Genomic DNA, 21,744 nt, shown 5'->3' with positions numbered 1-21,744 from the left:
ATTTCTAGGTAAAAGTATATATGGGGCACTTGGGTGGCTCAGTCGTTAAGCATCTGGCTTCTGCTCAGGTCCTGATCTCAGCGTCCTGGGACTGAGCCCCACATCAGGCTCTCTGCTCAGTGGGGAGCCTGCTTCCCCCTCCCCCCCACCTCTCTGCCTACTTGTGATCTCTCTCTGTGTCAAATAAATAAATAAAATAAAATAAATAAATAAATAAAAAAGAACGCATGAAGTCTCTGGTAGTTGTTTAAAAAAAAAGAGGTGGAGTGTACAGTATAAAAAAGTATATACAAAAAAAGTATTTACAAAATAACTAGAAATAAAGTAACTAATAATAAAATAAAATAAAAATAAATAGAACTAAAAAAGTATATACAAAATAAGTATAAAAAGGTATATACAAAATAACTGCTGTCATTTATTTAATAGTATTTATTTTTCACAGGCTTGACTTTTGGGTTTTTTTTTTTTAAAGATTTTATTTATTTATTTGACAGAGAGAAATCACAAGTAGATGGAGAGGCAGGCAGAGAGAGAGAGAGGGAAGCAGGCTCTCCGCTGAGCAGAGAGCCCGATCCCAGGACTCTGAGATCATGACCTGAGCCAAAGGCAGTGGCTTAACCCACTGAGCCACCCAGGCGCCCCGACTTTTGGGTTTTAATGAAATGGCAGAAAAACAAGGAAGTTTGTTTTATTTTTAAGTATTAAGGTTTTAGCAACCTGAACAAAAGGTAGGAAAGTTTAAATTAAAGCTTAAGAGCCTTAACTCATTTCTTTTTCCTGTTCTGAGACAAAGTTACAGGCTTTGTCTAGATAAGCAAGCTTCTGAGTGTTGATTTTTAAAAAAGGTTAGAGGTTTGCAGTTTGTACTTATTTATATGTTAAGTGTCCTCAATGCACAAGTGAAGAGACAGTTTGGGATCACAGAAGCTCCCTTCTGGTGTAGTCATCTCCACTTGAATATTAAAAATATATTAAGAGTGCGTAACAAATGAGAGCTGTTCATATTCAGTTCCTGCTTCACCCAGGGAACTCCATCTACCTTCTGCAAATATGCATTAGGTCTTGGGTGAATTCCTACAAATTTACAGGGAAAGAAAATCTGATAAAGCCCAAGTACACTATTAACTTATGAAATTAGGCAAACTGCATATTTTCTTGGAGATTTTACTAACGTGGGTAAATATATGACTGTGCCATAGTCCTCTTAAAAAACAAAACAAAACAAAACACAACACAACAGGCTCGCTGCCGAGCAGGAAGCCCGATGCGGGGCTCGATCCTGGGATCATAACCCGAGCCAAAGGCAGAGGCTTTAACCCACTGAGCCACCCAGGCGCCCCTAAGCTGTATCTTTTTAAAAGTAGAATTCTAATTTTAATCTTGGTCGACGCGGGTCAGATTTTAAATGTTTTACACTCCTTATAAAAATCAAACTCAGCTGGTGGACCTAAAAGGCCATAGCTGCAAATAGTAACCGTAATTCTTCAAAAGCTGCTTGGAAGCAAGTGATTAACCACTAAACTCAATTGTGAATAGTCATTGCCTCAGGGGTGAGTGAGGCATCCTAAAATATGGCGTTAAAGTCCTTATTTCGCTACTTAAACCTTGTTTACAGAACCAGCAAAGACAATTTCGCAAGAGAACTTCCTTCCCACCATCTCGGTAATAAAGCGGCACTAGTTAAAGGGGGCTAATTTTCCGGTCTTCGAAGGGAGCTGCCGTCCGCTGCAGTCCCAGAACTCCCTAAGGCTGGGGCAGAAGCGGCGGCGGTCACCGAGGAACAACAAGGTGGCCCGTCCTAGAACGCTAGTCCTTCCGCGCGGGAACGCGCGCCGCTAGCTACAGTTGGGCCGCAGCGGCACCAGAGGCGAGAACGCGCGTTTCGGCGCGTCCTCCAGATCACCTTCAAGGGGGCGGGGGAGAACGGCTAAGGGCACAGCGACTAGACGTCCGCCAATAAACACTCGGAACTTGCCCCGTCGTCCCGCCCACAGTCCGCCGCAGGCGCCCAATCCCAGCTGTAGTAACCGTCTGCGCCTCGAGTGTCCAGAACTTGGGGGCGGGAACATTAGGAACTAAATTAAGAATCCGCGTCCGGGACTGGTAGGAAGGTGGGGAGGTTAGGCGGGGACTCTGCAGGCTAAAAGCCTGCGCCCCCGCCCGCCCCGACTCCCCGGGGACGGTCGCTCTAGGGCCGGGTTCCCGGCGCTGGCTCAGCCGCCATCCGTGGTAAACAAAGGCTCACGGGGGGTGGGGGCGGGGGTAACGGTCAGGTGACGGTGCCTGGCACATTTCGCAACTGCTTTAATGGGGCTTCTCTGGCCCGATGCCCTGAGACCCACCTTGACCCCCTCAGCCCTCCCGAACAGGACCAATGATTGTCCCCACCAAACGAAACGTATTGGCTCGAGACCTTCGCATTCTTAGTGCTTCCTTCGATTAAAAAAGAGCAGCGCCTGGTTCAAAGCCCATTGGCAACATGCGGGGGCCGTCCGCCCAGCCCTGTGCACCAGCTGCCCCTGCCCCTGGGGCAGAGGGGGACCCGCACCTGCTACCCCCAGCCCCGGCGGCCATGCTCCTCCCAACCCGCCCCCGGAGGGCTGCGCCAGCAACGCCGCGGTTCCGGGGCGGTAGTGCCAGGAGGCGGGGGTGCCCTCCCTTCAGGACTGCCGTTACCGTGACGGCACTGAAGGAGACCCCGCGCCCCAGACAGAGACGCTGCAAGTCCCAGCCTCAATCTCTCCTCAGACCCCACGTCTGGCTCCGAGACGCTGGCCAACGCCGGCTTCCCTCCTGCAGGCACCCCCATGGTAGCGACCTCAGCCGCCCCTCCGCCCCCGGTTCTAGTCGGTTCCTCGCCTCTCGGATAGTTCCGGAGCTGTCATCCCCGGGTACCTCTCAGCGAAGGCTGGAAAGAGCCAGCAGCAGTGGCCAGCAGCGGCAGCTCCTGCCTTCCCTCAGCGGCTGGCGGCGCAGCGCTCTCTCCAGCGCCGGCGTCTCCCTCCAACCACCAGTGTTTGCAGCAGCTCACAACAAAGGAAACATGTGACCGCCGGGGCCAAAACACTGAGCGTCACCGACCCCTGGCCAATCCGAGTGGGCGCCCCCTGCCCTGGGGCATCCTGGGATATGTAGTTTCCACTCCGGGGGCGCCTGCCGGGGCCGCTTGGGTTTCCCGCTATAGCGCGGGTGTCTGTGCGGAGTGTGAGGAAACCCAGTCCAGGGGTTGCTGATTCGGAAACACTTTGCTTTAGTTGGAGACGGGTTAAGGAAATCCATCCATGTTAGGAGCCTTAGTGAGAAACCTGAGTCGTATGTTTATTGCCACGTCCCAAGGCAAAAGCACATTACCAAGAATTCTCAGAATTGGGCCGAGGACATAGAGATCTTTTTATTTGACCCCTTGATAAACAATCGGGAAATTTGAGGGCCTGAGAGGTGAAAGGGACTAGAACTCCGGTCGCTAGACAGCCCAGACAAACCGCCTTTCATTGCAAATCTGTTCATGTCGGTCATATCAAATCCTAGGTTACCTCTTAATTTTAAACGTGCATGCAAGTGTTATAATGTTGTTGCAAATCCCTATTTTCAAAGGTACATAGATTCCTTAAGGCATATTTTGTTCCTTTGTTTCTGCAAGTATATATATATATATATATATATATATATATATTTTTAAGATTTTATTTATTTATCGGGGGAGGGGGGTAGAGAGAGAGCACAGGCAGACAGAATAGCAGGCAGAGGCAGAGGGAGAAGCAGGCTCCCTGCCAAGCAAGGAGCCCAACGTGGGACTCGATCCCAGGACGCTGGGATCGTAACCTGAGCCGAAGGCAGCTGCTTAACCAACTGAGCCACCCAGGCGTCCCAAGTATATATATTTTTAAGGATGAATATACCTCCTGATTTTGAAACATTTAACTAGTTTTTGGCTTCTGATACCGGAGTTATAACTTCTCTCTCTTCTATACTTTATGAATACAGCCATGCCCTTGTTAAATAATGGAATGTGTTCCAATGACCAGTGATGGAAATAATAAAGAAAGCATTTAAAATATGCTTGTTAGGCCTCTTTTCCATCTCTCATTATAAACATTTGCATGTCTCAACTGAGATCCCTGAGGTCAGGGATCATGTCCTTTGTTTTTCTTGTTTAAGATTGTATTTTTCTTTAAATTCCTTTATCTTATTTTATTTTTTTAAATTAACATGTATTATTTGCTTCAGGGGTACAGGTCTGTGAATCATCAGTCATACACAGTTCACAGCACTCACCATAGCACATACCCTCCCCAAAGTTCATCACCCAGCCACCCTATCCCTCTCACCCCCACTCCCTCAGCAACCCTTAGTTTGTCCTGAGATTAAGAGTCTCTTATAGTTTGTCTCCCTCTCCATCCCATCTTGTTTTATTTTTCCCTCCCTACCCCCTTCAACCTGCCTCTCAAATTCCTCATATCAGAGAGATCATGTAATTGTCTTTCTCTGATTCACTTATATAGCTCAGCATAATACCCTCTAGTTCCATCCATGTCATTATAAATAACAAGATTTCGGGCTTTTTTTTTATGGCTGCATTGTATTCCGTTGTATGTATATATAATACATCTTCTTTATCCATTCATCTGTTGATGGACATCTAGGTTCTTTCCACAGTTTGGCTATTGTGGACATTGCTGCTATAAACATTCAGGTGCATGTGCCCCTTCGGATCACTACATGTGTATCCACTACATGCTGGGTCATAAGGTAGTTCTATTTTCAACTTTTTGAGTAACCTCCATACTGCACTAGCTTGCTTGAGATTTTATTTTATTTTATTTTTTTAAATTTTTTTTTAAGATTTTATTTATTTATTTATTTGACAGAGAGAGAGATCACAAGTAGGCAGAGAGGCAGGCAGAGAGAGAGAGAGGAGGAAGCAGGCTCCCTGCTGAGCAGAGAGCCTGATGCGGGACTCGATCCCAGGACCCTGAGATCATGACCTGAGCCGAAGGCAGTGGCTTAACCCACTGAGCCACCCAGGCGCCCTTGAGATTTTATTTTTAAGTAATTGCTACACCCAGTATGGGGTTTGAGCTCACAATCCCGAGATCAAGAGTTACACGCTCCACCAACTGAGCTAGCCAGGTCCCCCAAGGATCGTGTCTAATTAATTTTGTATCATAACATCCCTTGGAGTTGTTCAGTATTTATCTTTTAGCTGATGGAATAATCTCTACTTCTTGAGGTTATAGGGACTGGAGTGGAAAAAAGTTGCCACCAGATGCCCTAGGATCCACTTGGACTTATCTACATGAGGAGGTCCTCAGACTCCTCTTGGGACAGGAGGGTGTGCAGGGTGATCAAGCACGCTTCTGAAAGTGGAAGAGATTGAGGGTACCCGTAGAACAAGCAGCCCTGAAGACAGGCGAAGGCCTTCTGGTGAGTGTGGGAGCTCCTTAGGTAGTTTCAGCCAGAATGTAGGTAGTTTCAGCATTGGTGGAGGGTCCTGGGAGTTAGACCCACCCCACAAATCAGTGGGCATGGCTGGGTGGCAGTCTTTTCCTCAGCTAGGACTGGAATAGGAACAGAGCTGTCAAGACCAAGGGGAGCCTATTGAAGTTAAGCGAGACTAAGCTATAAGGTGATTTTTAAATTTATTTTCTGCAGTGTTTACAATCCAAGTTGGCTTAGTCATTTGAAGGAGGCAGCTACTTGGAGTGGGGAGCTCAGAGGGTCTTCAGACCTGTTTCCTTTCAGGGATATAGCAAATTGTGCCATATTCTCTTCTTGCAAATACCTGATTCCATTCCAGTCCGTATTTTGCTCTCTAGCGCATCCATGACAGCCTTTAAGGTTTGAAGGTGGCCCATCATCCGTAGTTCTTCCGGCAATTCTTTTCTTTTTTTCCCCTCTCCAGCCTGCTCCCCTTCTTCATGCAGACAACAGTCAGACAGAGTAAATCATCAGTGGAACACTTTGAGACCTTTCTGCCTCCCCTCTTGGCCTCTCACGTGTAGTCCCCTTACACTATTGTAGTAGAAATGTTGGTCATTGGGTAAGGGTCATCTCTTGTGCCACCTCTCCTATGGGGCTTTATCTGATTCTTTCCTCTCTCCCTGATCTGCTGTGAGACTGGGCATATCTCTCAGGTCTTTTATTTATTTTTTAAAGATTGTATTTATTTATTAGAGAGAGAGTGAAAGCACGAGTGGGGCAGAGGGAGAAGCAGACTCCCCACTGAGCAGGGAGCCCCACGAGGGGCTCAATCCCAGAACCCTGGGATGATGAACTGAGCTGAAGGCAGATGCTTAACCAGCTGAGCCACCCAGGGGCCCCTCTCAGGTCTTTTAGAATGTGACACTCACACTGTGTTTATACCCAGTCCCAGAATGCAGCTGGGTCATTTGATTTCCCCTGCAAAACCCTGATGAATGGAGATTTTACTGAAGGATTCACAACGAGAATCATATGGCATTTCACACTGCAAAACTACATAAAAATTCCCTTCAAATATTTCTGCTCCTTTATCTCAGCTTCTCTGTTGGTACAAGCTACTCCTCTTTACCCACCAGACACCATTCTCTAGGCCTCTCTCCAGCCACAAACTTGGGCTTCTTCCCTTTCCATGATCTCTGCCACCTTCTTCCAGAACACCCCCATCTCTTTTTCTGAAATTTGCATTTTCACACTAATCATCTTTTTTTTTTAATTTTTAAAAAATATTTTATTTATTTATTTTAGAAATAGAGAGAGCAAATAGGGGGAGGAGCAGAGGAAAGAGGGACAAGCAGACTGCCTGAGCACAGATCCCAACTTAGGGCTTGATCCCACAACCCAGAGATCATGACCTGGGCAAAAATCAAGAGTCGTACTATTAACCAACTGAGCCACCCAGGCACCTCACACACTCATTATCTTTCAAACAAGAGAGTTCCATTCTTCAGAAGACAGAGAATAGCAGGGCACCTGGCTGGCTCAGTTGGAGGACTGTGCAAATCTTGATCTCGGGGTTGTGAGTTCACGCACCATGTTGTGTGTAAAGATTACTTAAGTAAATAAAACTTAAACATATAAAAAGAAGACAGAAAATATCATAAATAACAAATGATTTCTGCCTACCCCACCCCCACCTCATTTTCCTCCACAGACAATTTAACATCTCAGCAAGTCTATTACACAATACCAACTCTGAGTGTTGAGTGAAGGGGAGAGTAAACACAGTACACTATTTGCTCTTGGCACCGTGTCTCTCCAATCTTGAGGCCCACCCCTTTCCTCACTTCTTCTCTGGTGAGGTTAGATGTGACTCATTTCTGAAGCCCTTTGAATGCAGAGGTTTGCCTCTCCCTGGTTGTACAGTTACCAGAAAAAAATTGAGTTAACCTGGTGAGGTCCTACTCCCATCCCAACCCAGACTGTCTAGTTCCACTAGGTCAGTTAAAGCATTAAGATTCAACAAGGCAGGGCGCCTGGGTGGCTCAGTGGGTTACGCCGCTGCCTTCGGCTCAGGTCATGATCTCAGGGTCCTGGGATCGAGTCCCGCATCAGGCTCTCTGCTCAGCAGGGAGCCTGCTTCCTCCTCTCTCTCTCTTCCTGCCTCTCTGCCTACTTGTGGTCTCTCTCTGTCAAATGAATAAATAAAATCTTAAAAAAAAAAAAAAAAAGATTCAACAAGGCAGGGGTGGGGCGCCTGGGTGGCTCAGTGGGTTAAGCCTCTGCCTTCGGCTCAGTCATGATCTCAGGGTCCTGGGATCGAGGCCCCGCATCGAGCCCCACAATTGGGCTCTCCTGCTCAGCAGGGAGCCTCCTTCCCCATCACTCTCTGCCTGCCTTTCTGCCTACTTGTGATCTCTCTCTGTCAAATAACTGAAATCTTAAGAAAAAAAAAAAAAAAGATTCAACAAGGGAAGCTATAGCCTGGAAAAGTTTCCATTTTGGGGTCTGGGAAAAGAGGTAAGTCTGTCATCTGGAAGGTGAGCATCCTCTCCCCCTCCCTGAGCTTTTTCCTCATGAGCTTTTTCTTGCCTGCCACAAGATATCTTCCCTCACAATTGAAGCAAATCCATCTCTTGCTGGTAGGGTGGGGTGGCAATCTTTGCTTTCTTCTTGGAACTATCTCAGGTTGAGGTCAATGAGATGCCTGTAGTCGGTGCCTTGATGGATTCAGGATCCTGTTTGTTACCAAACTTGCTACACTTACATACAGATAAGGGGGACTGGTCATCGCCATGAGTCCTGGACTCTGACTTCAGATGGCTGAGGCATACTTGCACCCTCCTGCTCTGTGATGCCAAACCCTGGTCTGCTCTTCATTCTTCTTCCCCAGGACATCTGATTTCACCTCACTTTATTTTATTTTAAATTTTTAAAAAAGATTTATTTATTTATTTGACAGGCAAAAATCACAAGGAGGCAGAGAGGCAGGCAGAGAGAGAGGAGGGAGCAGGCTCCCTGCTGAGCAGAGAGCCCGATGCGGGGCTCGATCCCAGCATCCTGGGATCATGACCTGAGCCAAAGGCAGAGGCTTTAACCCACTGAGCCACCCAGGCATCCCTCACCTCACTTTCTGTCTCCTTCATTAATTCCCTAGTAGTGAGAATTCAGGTGGTTTCTTTGGTCTCAGAAGAAACCTCGGGACCCCTGGGTGGTTCAGTCAGTTGAGCGTCTGACTCTTGATTTTGGTTCAGGTCATGATCTCAAGTCATGAGCTTGAGCCCTGTGCCAGGCTCTGCGCTGGGAGTGCAGCCTGCTTAAGATTCTCTCTCTGCCTCCCTCCCTCTCTCTCTCTTCCCCACCACCTCCTGCCCCGCAAAATGAAGAAATCTGTCATTCTGGAAAAGTTTTGTCCTAAGTTACTCCTGCTCTGATTGCCCTAGGTAGACCTGATTCTCCATAGCACCCCATAGCACGTTTTCACATGACCTGCTGCAAACCCTTCTCAGGTCTGAGCACATGAAAAGTGTCTTCTCTTGTTTACGGCATCTGATCCCAGGCTTGGGCCAATTAAAAACAAAAAAAAAATCCAAAACCAAAACAACTCTTTCCTACTCTCAGCTCTGCTCAGCAATCTGTCTCACAGATGGCTGTGTGTCCATATAGAATTCCTGCTGCTGGCCCCAGTGGATTTTTACTCCATCTCCAGTTTCTTGCTGTCCTGTGACATTTAAAGGCATATATAATTCCAGCTTGATCTTTCTCTGCTGTCCCTGGCACTGCTCTCCTTCCAGATGACTGCAGTTTCTGAGAGTGTCTTACCCATCTGTGGTTCCCTTCTGCCTGATGGGCAGCCCTCCCAGGAATTCTTCAGTAGATATGAAAGGTGGGGCCCTGTCCAAGAATATCTGCAGCAGACCTCTCCTGTTCTTGGAAGACCCCATCCAGTTTCTTAAGAAATTATGTCTGTTGAGACTGGCACACTAATCTCCAGCCTGAGAATTCTCAGTGTAATAAGCTTATTTGATGCTGTGATCATCATATCCTCTGTCTGACACACTCTTTTTGTAACCTCCCCAAAGCTCTAATGCAGATCTCAGAGCACTTCCCATACACTGAAAGGATGGGGACCATCCTAATTTGTGCTATGTCATTTTTCACTCATTGAGTAAACTCAGCACTCTGCCAATCATGTCCTCTATCTCCCTACGAAGACTGAACATCTGTTTCCAGTGGGTTTCAGGGTTGAAGAGTCTAGGTTCAAAATTTAGCTTTGTTGCTTAGTAGCTATATATCCTCGAGTAACTGGGACTTGATCTGTCCCAGTTTTCTTGTCTGTAAAAATGAGGATAGAAAACCCACCTCATAGGATTGTTATGAAGACGAAATGAGAAAAGCAAAAAATATATTACAGTGCCCGAAATATAGTAGGAGCTCTATCACAACCAAAGTTGTTACTGTTATGTTTATTGTCCCCTCCCCCACCATTTCTAGCTATGTCCTCTGTGCTTTGCCCTTTGCTCCAGAACAGAAGGGGTAAAGAAGAAAACGAAGAGTAATAGAACTTACAACCTCTGTTATCTATATTTGAAAAACAAGGCAAAGCAGGCTTTCTGAATACTCACCGGGGTCCTGTCCTCTAACTTCTTTTGTCTTTGCCAGTGGGCATGTGTAAGATTAAAAGAGAGAGACTGACTACTGGATGTAGGAAAGCAGTTTTCCTCTGCTCTTAAAATATCCACACTCAAAGGCCACATAACTAAGCTTAAATAGAGATTGATTCTGAGTTGCAGATCAAGGGGCTAGTAGTAAGGGGTTGAGGGAGACCTATGTCTTCTTCAGTAAGCTTTTGACATTAAAACAAAACAAAAACAAAACCACTATGTGCATATGTTTACTTTTCAAATAAAACAAAAATGTTTAAAAAAAACCCTTGCCTCACAAATGTACTCACTATTGTGCAAGCTCCTTTGCTTCCAGCCTCAGATCTCTTTGTGACTGGCCTAGAAACAGCAGGACTCCTAGGTCACCGGTGCATAGGGACAGACACTCTTGACCCTGCTTGTGATAGCATTGCGAGCACATGCCTGACATACTCTGGATAGCCAGTCTGGTTCTATTACTGGTACATGAAAGTTTTGCTCTGGCAGCAAATCTCTAAATTTAGATGCTTTTCAGGATGAACTCTGGATGATCTTTGTCCTGAAGACTAGTAAGGAATTGGAGGGCACCTTGCTTTTTATTTATTAAGTCAAGTGCCAAAGTAGATGTTTCATAATATAAAACTTATGAAGGCTGCCGTAATAATGGAAAATAAAATAAAACACAGGGAGTATCTAAGATTTCTCCTTTACAGTTCTCACAAAAATTTTACCCTGAATTCCTTATTTCTTTTTTTTTTAAATTAATTTATTTATTTGAGAGACAGAACAAGAGCAACAAGTGTGGGCAGGTGGAAGGGCAGAGGGAGAGACAGAATCACAAGAAGGCTCCATGCCCACCACACAACCCGAACTCATGACCCTGAGATCATGACTTGAACTGAAATCAAGAGTTGTATGCTTAACCGACTGAGCCACCCAGGTACCCCCCCATTTTTTTCACTTAAGTATCCAAAGCATTACCATATTATAATAAGGCATCATAGTAATACTTTGCACACTCAAATGAAATAAAAACAGGGGGTGCCTGGGTGGCTCAGTGGGTTAAGGCCTCTGCCTTCGGCTCGGGTCATGATCCCAGGGTCCTGGGATAGAGGCCTACATTGGGCTCTCTGCTCACTGGGGACCTGCTTCTTCCCCTCTCTCTACCTGCCTCTCTGCCTGCTTGTGATCTCTGTCTGTCAAATAAATAAATAAAACTGTTAAAAAAAAAAAGAAGAAGAAGAAATAAAAACAAGTCCAGAGTAAAAATTCTTATCCTGGTTTAACTCTATGGAGGTCTTTAGAGTTAATACAATTTAGGAACTCAGTTCTCATATAATGTCAAGATGCTTAAACATTGCCATTTTCATTAAAGAAAAAACAATTTCAGAAATGAGAGAACCTAAGGGAATGATGAATTTTCTTTAAAGAACCAGCTCCTTGAAAGGCCAGCTACACCAGGTTTTGTTTTGTTTTGTTTTTGCACAAAGTATTTTTATTTATTTATTTTAAAATTTTATTTTTTAAGTTAAATTATTTTTTAAAAATTTATTTTAAAATTTCTACAATTTAATTTGACAATTAACATTGTATGTCTTTGAAGTATACAACTCGATGATTTGACATATATGTGTGTATATGTATATGTGTATAGTGATATGATTGCCACAATAAAACAAATTAATGCATCTATCATATCAGATAGCTACCATTTTTTTTCAAAGATTTTATTTATTTGTTAAAGAGAGAGAGAGAGAGAGAAAGCACAAGTGGGGGGTGGGGCAGGCAGAGGGAGAAGCAGACTCCCCACTGAGCAAAGAGCCCAATGTGGGACTCTGTCCCAGAACACTGGGATCATGTCTTGAGCAGAAAGAAGACACTTAACTGATTGAGCAACCAGGCGTCCCTAAAGATTTTATTTTTATGTAATCTCTATACCCAATGTGGGGTTTGAACTCACAACTTTGAGATCAAGAGTTGCCTGCTCTACCATCTAAGCCAGTCAGACACCCCACTGTTTTCTTTTCTTTCTTTCTTTCTTTTTTTTTGAACTGGTGAGAACACTTAAGAGCTCTCTTCTTAGCAAATTTCAAGACTACAATAAAATATTTTAAACTATAGTCACATTGTTGTATATTAGATCTCAGAGCTTATTCATTTTCTATAACTGAAACTTTGTACTTTGGTTAAAATCCCCCTGTTTTTTTTTCTGTCCCCCAGCCCCTGACAATCACCATTCTGTTCTCTGCTTCCATAGCTTCAACTTTTCTTAGATTCCATATATAAGTGAGATCATCCAGTAATTGTCTTTCTGTGTCTGGTTTATTTCACTGAGCGTAATACCCTCTAGGAGGATCCATGTGTTGCAAATGGCAAGATTTCCTTCTTTTTTGAGGCTGAATAATATTCCATTATATATATTTATATAACATGTATATACACACACACATTCACACACCCTCTAGGGTTTCCTTTTTTTTTTTTTAAAGATTAATTGTTTACTTTAGGGAGAGAGTGAGCTGTGGGAAGGGGCAGAAAAAGAGGGAGATAGAAAGAATCTCAAACAGACATCCTGCTGAGTGCAGAGCCTGATGCAGGGCTCAATCTCATGATCCTGAGATCATGACCTGAGTTGAAATCAAGAGTCAGCTGCTTAAGTGACTGGGCCACCTGGGTTCCCCCTCAACCAGGGTGTTTTTAATGAAGAGTTAAGAAAGTAATTTTGGATTCAGATGGAATAGGTTCAGATCCTGGCTCTGCTACTATTAACAGGGTGATGGTGGATGGTTTATTTAAATGCTTTGATGCTTTGTCTGAAAATACATTCTAATAATACCTTTTTATTATGGGAATTAAATGACAGCTTATAAAAGGAACGCATAGGGCTCAATAAATGGTAAGTGTTATTCAGTTAGGACATAATGGTAAGTATTATTTGTCAAGATATAATAAGTACCAATATGACAGGAGCTAATGTTCTATTGATGTATCCCAGGAAAGGAAGATTCTTCCTGTTTAACAAGGAACAACATGGAGTAATGGAAAAAAAAATAACAAAGAGGGATCCTGGGGGAGTCCTGCCATAGCTTATTCAGCCGCCCTGGACAAATCACCTAAACCCCTCAGGCCCTAGTTTCCTCATTTCTAAAAGGAGCAAAAGTACAGGAAGTCTGCATATTTCTTTATTGAAAAGACTTCACTGGAAAAGTTCTTTTTTTTTTTTTTTTAAAGATTTTATTTATTTGTTTGACAGAAAGATAGAACACAAGTAGACAGAGCAGCAGGGAGAGGGAGGGAGAGAAGCAGGCTCTCCACTGAGCAGAGAGCCTGATGTGGGGCTCGATCTCAGGACCCTGGGATCATGACCTGAGCCGAAGGCAGCTGCTTAACCGACTGAGTCACCCAGGTAAAGTTCTTTTAGTCCTTTTAGTTCAAGAAGCACCCATATCAGGACATACCTGGGGGTATAAAAAATTCTTTGGGATGCTATTGGATGAATATAAGACACATGGCCAGATATATACCTGTGACCAGAAATCAGGTTGCAGGTCTGGGAGTGGAAAACTTGGTTGACAGGCTAATGAGACTGGGGAGGATCACCCTGAACTTGGTTCCTCCTTTGAACCTTTGAAACAACTCCCACTGGTGAAGGAGTACACTCCACAAAGCCTCTCCAAGATGCATCCCTGACTGAGCACCTCCTCCCCATACAGTCCCCACTCCTAACGGAGAGCCCTGAGTCAACCTGCCCTCTCTCAGTCACCCTGCTCCTGTGCTGAACCCCAGTTTGCCCTGCTCACAGCCTTTCTTTTGGGACTTGTTGCCTCTCCCAAATTCCGCCCCCAGCTCTTACTATTTTTAGCTCCCAACTTGGGGACTTTTTAGAGTAAACAATCACATGCACTAGGGAATTTACAACATTACTGACTTGCCTGCCCCTTCTTACCTTCTCATTAAGAGTCCCTGGCTATAAAAAGAAGAAACAAATAGTTTTTAAAATTCCCTTCCCCCAACCTAAAAGAATTAAATGCCAAGTAGACAACTTCAGAAAGGACAAAGAAGAAATTGGGTATTATTTGTGATCTTCCAGCCCAAAGATAGCTACTCTTAGCAATACACTTCCAATCTTTTACTTTTTTATGTTTATATTAATATATCCGTAGCTATTTATACATATTTTTTGCATATTTAAATTAATACTATACATACAAAAGAAACTCATATATTAACATTTAATATGTGACTTTCTATTTTCTTCTCTCTGCTCTGTTTCAATCTACCTCTTGTCAGTCCCAACGACGCTGACCTATAGCTTGAATATAGCTTTCATCAGTATGTTATTATGAAATACTGAGATCAATTGGAGTTTTATGTGCAAAAAGAAAGGTGTCTCTCCCCAAGCTGAAGGTCATATAGGCTCATCAACTCTGCAGACATGAATCCCAGGAAAAATTTATTTTTGATTTTTTAAAGATATTTTTTTTAAGGTTTTATTATTTATTTATTTATTTATTTATTCATTGAGACAGCTTTTGCACGTTCACACAGGCAAGCAGAGAGGTGGAGAAGGGGAGATGGGGGAGAGGATCTGAAGTCGACTCTGCGCTGGGTGTTGAGCTCTCCACAGGGCTTATCTCACAAGCCGGAGATGATGACCTTACTGGAAATCAAGAGTCAAATGCTTAACTGACTGAGCCATCCACGGGCCCCATCATCACATTTAAAATTTTACTTTTATATTCCTCCCTTTCCTTTCTAGTAAGAGAGAAATTTTCAATAATATTAAAATAGATCTTTCATTAAAATTCAATTCACAATGTCATGCTGTCAATACAACTATTTCATATGCATTTTTCATAGGCTCAGAATTTGTTTACATGCTATTTTAATATTTATTTTCACTTAAAACTGTACTGGGAACATTTTCTATGCTTTATTAAATACTCCCAATTAACTTCACATTAATAATGATAATAATAGCAACATTTTCTGAGCACTACTCTAGGTGTTTGTTAAGTGCTTTACCTGAAGTATCCTATTTAATCTCCACAACAGCCCTGTAAGATAGCAACTATTATTAGCTAGCCCCATCTTTTAAATTTAGTTTTTGGAAAGAGAGAGTGCACATGAGCAGGAGGGAAGGGCAGAGGGAGAGGGAAAGAATCTCAAACATACTCCTGCTGAACACGGATCCCAACATAGGGCTCGATCTCATGACCCTGCGATCATGACTGGAGCCGAAATCAAGAGTCAGAGGCTTGACTGACTGAGCCACCCAGGTGCCCCATTTAGCTTTTTAAAATGGGAAATTTAAAAAAAAATTTTAATGGGAAAGCTGAGACTCAGGTACATTAATTACCTTTTTAAAAAATAGATTTATTTATTTTAGGTAGGGGGAGGGACAGAGGGAGAGGGAGAGAGAATCTCAGGAAGACTCCCTGATGAGCATGGAGTCCCATCTCATGACCCTGAGATCATGACCTGGGCCTAAATCACAAGTCAGACGCTTAACTGACTGAGCCACCCAGGTGCCCCGGATACTCAGGTACACTAAGTACTTTGCCCAAAGAAAGAAGCTTAGAAAATCTGACTCCAGGGTCTGAGCTCCTTCTGAACCATTGTAGTTATTTTTGCTTCATAATGTGCATTGGTAGATGTTCTACATTTTTTTCAACTACTCCACTGGTTTTGGATACTTTTATTGCATCTAGTTTTTTTTTTTTTTCCCCTCCAATTTTGATAACTCTGCAATGGACATCTTTGTGCATATAGATTTTTACTTCTATTGCATGATTTCCTTATGCTTAGTTCTCAGAAATGGAAAAGGAAAATAATTTTCCTCAAAAATATTGTTCCAAAAGACCTTATTGGAGGAGCTGTTGAGAGAAACAAGGGGAATTTATTCAGTTCTTTTGCCACAGGCCCTGAGCCTGAGCCCCTCGGGGAGGGAGATGGCACTGAGGAATTTCATCCCATTCAGACTGTGTTTGGTGCTTCTCATGTTATGGAGCGCTGGACTTCTATTACGGTAGCATTTATCACAAGCATTTTAACATTTCATTATGTTTCCCTCACTTAAAGAAAAGGACAGTTTTCCTCCTTTGAACCCAGAACTTAACATAATATCTAATGCATAATAAGTACTTAATAGATGCTTGTTGAGTGAACAAATGAAGGATAGAGTGAGAAAGGATTTCTCTTAACTGTGAAGTCTGTTTCAATGAAATTAACTATGATAGTAAAGATCAATACCTCCTAGGGTATGTATTAAGTATTGAGGTGTGTATTAAATCTTTCTATCTTGATGCTTTGTGGGGCCTTGCCTACTAGAAGGTGCTGTCCCTCCCAGGGTTAGCAAATGCCTACAGATTCCTACAGATAGCAAACAACTCCTCTGGGAGAGTATTTTTCATTTGTAAACCAGCCAATCTAAGACCATATCCCCATCACCTGGCTTATCGGGTTCTCATAGGGCTCTCACCTTTGAGCCACTGCATTTTCAGACAGGGTACTAAAGTTGACAATGACAGAGATAATGGTGGCTGAAATATGTGACAACAGAGGGGAACAGCAGGGCTATTGTAACTGACAGGAATAGTGGCATTAATTATAAGGTACAATGGGTAACAGCCAGGGAGAGGGCATGATAATTATGATAGTTAGTAGAAATGATAATTTAATAAACTTATAGAGCACTTTAATAATCTCAGTAAATAATAACAATGTCACTGCTTTTTTTTTTTTTTAAAGATTTTATTTATTTATTTGACAGACAGAGATCACAAGTAGGCAGAGAGGCAGGCAGAGAGAGCGAGGAGGAAGCAGCAGGCTCCCTGCCGAGCAGAGAGCCTGACGCGGGGCTCGATCCCAGGACCCTGGGATCATGACCTGAGCCGAAGGCAGAGGCTTTAACCCACTGAGCCACCCAGGCGCCCCAACAATGTCACTGCTTTACACTTGCATACATATTACCTAATTTGCTTTTTACAACACACACCTTTAGGTAATATTATCCTGTCTGATTACAGAATGGGCTAGGTCTTCTGATAAGTTCATAGAACCAGCAATAAAACTGAAGATCACCATAACCAATCTTCTCATTGTAAAATTGAGGAAACCGAAGCCCAGTGAGGGTCTGATCATTAGTTTTCAGTGTCAGTTGGATTGAGCCATGGGGTGGACAGATATTTGGTCAAACATTATTTCTGGGTGTGTCATTGAGGGTGTTACTGGATGAGATTAACATTTGAGTCTGTATACTGAGCGAAGCAGAGTGCCCCCTTCAATGGGGGTAAGCTTCATTCAATCGGTTGGATGCCTAAATAGAACAAAAGATGAAGTAAAAGAAAATTCCCTGTCTGATTGTCTTTGAGCTGGGATATTGGTCTTCTCCTGCCATTGGGTCAGACTCAGACTGGAACTGTACCATTGGGTCTCCTGGGTCTCCAGCTTGCCAAGTGCAAATATTGGGGCTTCTCAGCTTCCATAATTGTGTGAGTTGATTTTTTATTATCTATCATCTATCTATCTTTCTATCTATCATCTATCATCTCCCATTGGTTCTGTTTCTCTGGGAAACCAGACTGTAACACAGGGGAAGAAAGTCTGGCTTTGGTTAATCCCATCTCTCCTGTCATTTTAGCTGTCCTCTGCTGACTAATCCCAATGCCAGCAGCTGGTGGCTTGGGATCAACTTCTAAGGCTTCCTTCCCCCTGAGGTCTGGCTGACACCCCTTGGTTAGTACCCAAATTCCATCCTTTTTGCCTTGAGCTGAGCCAAGAGCCCAGGTTAACCTCTGCTCACAACATTTCACAATAGCACCCATCACTGCACCTGAGATCATAGCTGAGGAGAATAATGCTCTCATAAAAGAGAACTGGTTTCATGTTCCTGGGATGCCAGCCTGGCTTTGCCTTGGAGACCCAGACAGGAGATCAAGGTCACATGAGGTTTCAAGACAGGGACTAAGTTACAAGCTATTCCCATTCTTTGAGCAGGTTCAGAATTGAATCGGCCACCAGACTAGGATACAGAGGGCTGAATTACTGGTCCAGGTGTCTCAAGTTGTCCAGGGATGAAATTTGCCCAGTAGTGTAAGGTTAGGCTGAAGCCGTAGCCCAGAGAGGTAAAAATTTAAAGCACTGCAGAACAGGGAGCTGGGTAGTGCTGCTGGAGATATTTCCTTCTGCTTATTTCATGAGCACTGAAATTTTATTAAAAGAACCATTGAAAGCTTAGGCACTTAAGGTGTGGTTGATGGATCTGATTCTGTTCAGAATCAGAGAACTTTTTATTTTTTCAGAGAATTTTTTGAAACAAAATTTTAAAAAAAAATTATTTATTTATTTATCAGACAGAGATCACAAGTAGGCAGAGAAGCAGGCAGAGAGAGAGAGAGAGAGAGAGAGGAGGAAACAGGCTCCCTGCTGAGCAGAAAGCCCAATGCGGGGCTCAATCCCAGGACCCTGGGATCATGACCTGAGCTGAAGGCAGAGGCTTTAACTCACTGAGCCACCCAGGCGCCCCTGAAACAAATTTAATAGTAACAGCAAAGCTTGGTGGGAAAAGAGGCAGCAGCAAGTACAGACAAAGAGAAATGGCAAAAATAGAGAGCATTTGCATTGTCTGAGCTAGTTTCTGTGTTGTTCACTACAGCCAGGAGCTTCTCTAATGCCTGCTTATGTCACCACCAGAAATAAAATCTGACTTCTTCTCTGGATCGCTACCTTTGCTAACAAATGTCGTGTCCATAAAAGTGTAATGAAGACATGACCAAGAGCTGCTGCAAAGGTGCTGGCTGGGTGGGTGGCCAGCAGGGACAGAGAGCAGGGAGTCAGGGGCATTGTGGAAGCCAAGGGCTGGGTCACCAACAGGTTCAGACAGGATCCGGGCATGCTTGGGGCCTAGAGTGGTATCAGATAAGTAAACAATCAGAGGGAAGCCAGGTAGGTTCTCTGGCTTACAAAGAGATTCTGAACCAGGGGAATGAGTAAGGCAGAAATGGAGGCTGGGGAGCAGAAATGGCATCAGGAAATTTTCAAATTTCCCTGAGAGGGGGTCACAGCCCTATAGCCTTAGATGGGGTTTAAAAAAAACGAAATCAAGTTAATTTTAATTAATCAGGGATGGCTCAGGTTTTTAAATTTTAAATTAAATTAAATTTTATGCACAACTGCATCCACAAAATGGTCTTTCTAGAACTTCTAGGGACTAGATGTCTCAGGGAAGCCAATGCCCACCTCCATTCATTTCCCTAGAGGTTCATGACAGACAACAGGCTATGTCATTGGGCAGAAGGGATTCATTTGAACCTTAGGGATAATCATTGATTTTTCCTTCAGACCCTGCCTCCTACCACTTGGAATAGGTACAAGGGGTGGAATTAGAGAAAATGTAGAGAGGTGGTAAAGAAGTGGAATAAGCCAACCACAAGTCTATTCTTCAGAGGCAATCACTCTATTTCTGCATCTGTAGAGTGGACATGATTATTATAATAGGATTGTCATATTAGATGAGGAAGATGTTATTTTGACATTTTTTGGGAAAGATTTTATTTATTTATTTGACAGAGAGACCACCAGCAGGCACGGTGGCAGGCAAAGGGAAAAGCAGGCTCCCCATTGAGCAGAGAGCCCCATGGGATCATGACCCTTGGATCCCTGGGATCATGACCTGAGCCAAAGGCAGATTAACTGACTGAGCCACCCCTTAGCAAAGATGCCCCTTAACATTTTGGTACATTTTTTTCTAGTCTTTTTTGTTTGTTTGTTTTCGTGTTTGTTTAAGATTTATTTATTTATTTGAGAGAGCATGCATGCATGCATGAGTGCAGTGGAGGGAGATGGAGAGAGAATCTCAGGCAGACTCCTTGATGTGGGGGTTCAGTCTCAGGACACTGAGATCACAGCCTGAGCTGAAATCAAGAGTTGGATGCTTAACAGACTGAACCGCCCAGGTGCCCCTCTTTCTAGTGTTTTTGTTAAGCATATTAACATGATTGGAATCACACTGTATATATAACTTTTATACCACTCTTTTCCTTAATAATAATATATCATGATTATTCTTGTGGTCACAAAAATACTGTGTATAAGGGATGCCTGACTGGCTTGGTCGGTGGGGTGTAAGACTCTTGATCTAGAGCTCATGCTCCTCTGACTGAGCCAGCAAGGCTCCTCTTGACCTCCTGGCTCTTGCCTACTGGTTATCTCCTTTCTGTGGAGTAGAGAGTCTGATATATAGGAACATAGGGAGCAACTGGAATTTCCTTTCTCCACCCTAGCTGGTACTGTTTGGTCAAGAGGCCAGCCCGTGTTCTGATCTTATCCTTACCCCTTAAACTTAAGTTCTTTTCCCTGGAAGTAGTGGGCTGTAGAAAAATCTTTGGGTTCTGGAGTCAGAGAGAACTGGATTCAAGTCCCAGTTCTGGTACTTAGCTAGCAGAGTGATGTTGGATGGAAGTTCTTTGATGCGTTTGAACCTCAGGTTCCATATCTGTGAAACGGTCACAATAATAGGGATGTAGTGAGGATTATATAAAAGAAACAATATGAAGTGTAGAGCCTGGTATACATGATGTATTTAACAAATAGTAGTCCTTCCCATTCTTTTGTCTGTTATGAAGGGACTAGGTTGGGCCTGGAGTTACCATTTCAGATGAGGCCCTGGAATTATATCCTCACAACTGGAGTTTGACTTGTGCAACAAGAAGGACACATTTTTTTCGGCTTTTGTACATTTTGTTCCTCAGCCTAGAACAGTGACTCTCAAACTTTACCAGGTACCACAATCGCCGGGAGGACTTTTAAAACAAATATTGGTGGCGCAGTATACAGAATTTCTGATTCTGTAGGTCTGGGGAAGGGTCTGGGAACTTGTGTTTCTAACAGTTTCTCAGCTGATGCTGTTGCTGGTCTGGAAACAGTCTGAGAAGTGCTGGCCTAAAGCATTTTATTACTCTTCCTTCTGGCTAACTCCTACACATCCTTTAGGTCTCAGCTTTGATTTTATTACCTTTAGAAAATCTTCTTTTTAATGCTTTATTTTTTAAGTTATCTCTACATCCAACACTCCAACTCATGTCCCCAAGATCAAGACTCACATACTCTATCAACTGAGCTAGCCAGGTGCCCCTAAAAAGCCTTTTTTTCTTTCTTTCTTTCTTTCTTTCTTTCTTTCTTTCTTTCTTTCTTTCATATTTTATTTATTTGAGAAAGAGAAAAAGCTCACACATGAGCAGGAGGGATGGGCAGAGACAGACAAGCAGACTCCCTGTTGAGCAGGGAGCCCAATAGGGAGCTCCACTCCAAGACCTTGAGATCATGACCTGAGCTGAAGTCAGACATTTAATTGACTGAGCCACCCAGGCACCCCCCTAGAAAATCTTTCTTAAATTTAAAGTCCAATTTAGGCGTTTATCTTCTGTCTTTTTAAAGCTCCCTGGGCTTGCTAGCTCATAAGACTTATCACAATTTTTGTCATTGTCTTACTGCTTATCTGTATCTCCCACTAGACACTAAATACTTTGGAAAAGTGACTATATCTGCCCTGTTCATGGTTATATCTCCAGGACCTACCTCAGTATCTGGTACATAGTAGGTACTCATTAAATGCTTGTTGAATAAATGAGTGAGTGTGACCCTGGGTAATTGGAACCAGAGCCTAGGGACTCATGAGGGT

General features: G+C 43.4%; 1 protein-coding gene across 13 annotated transcripts in view; it reads right to left on the bottom strand.

The window, feature by feature from the left end:
• KLHL24 (kelch like family member 24) overlaps positions 1-3,078 on the bottom strand; it is a 48,208-nt gene extending 45,130 nt beyond the window's left edge. For 3 of the 13 annotated variants that reach the window (XR_014301060.1, XR_014301061.1, XR_014301062.1), the window contains exon 1: positions 2,899-3,078. The gene's annotated coding sequence lies outside the window, so the exon portion shown is untranslated. Of the gene's footprint in view, positions 1-1,658; positions 1,776-2,862 lie in introns of those variants that run through there. The other 10 variants (XM_082692651.1, XM_082692644.1, XM_082692649.1 and 7 more) reach the window with 6 other exon arrangements.
• Positions 3,079-21,744: the final 18,666 nt, after the last annotated feature.

The sequence above is a fragment of the Mustela nivalis genome (assembly GCF_964662115.1).
Source record: "Mustela nivalis genome assembly, chromosome: 1".
Lineage (NCBI taxonomy): Eukaryota > Metazoa > Chordata > Mammalia > Carnivora > Mustelidae > Mustela > Mustela nivalis.
Note: the sequence above shows the minus strand (reverse complement) of the source record. Positions and strands in the feature narration are given on the sequence as shown.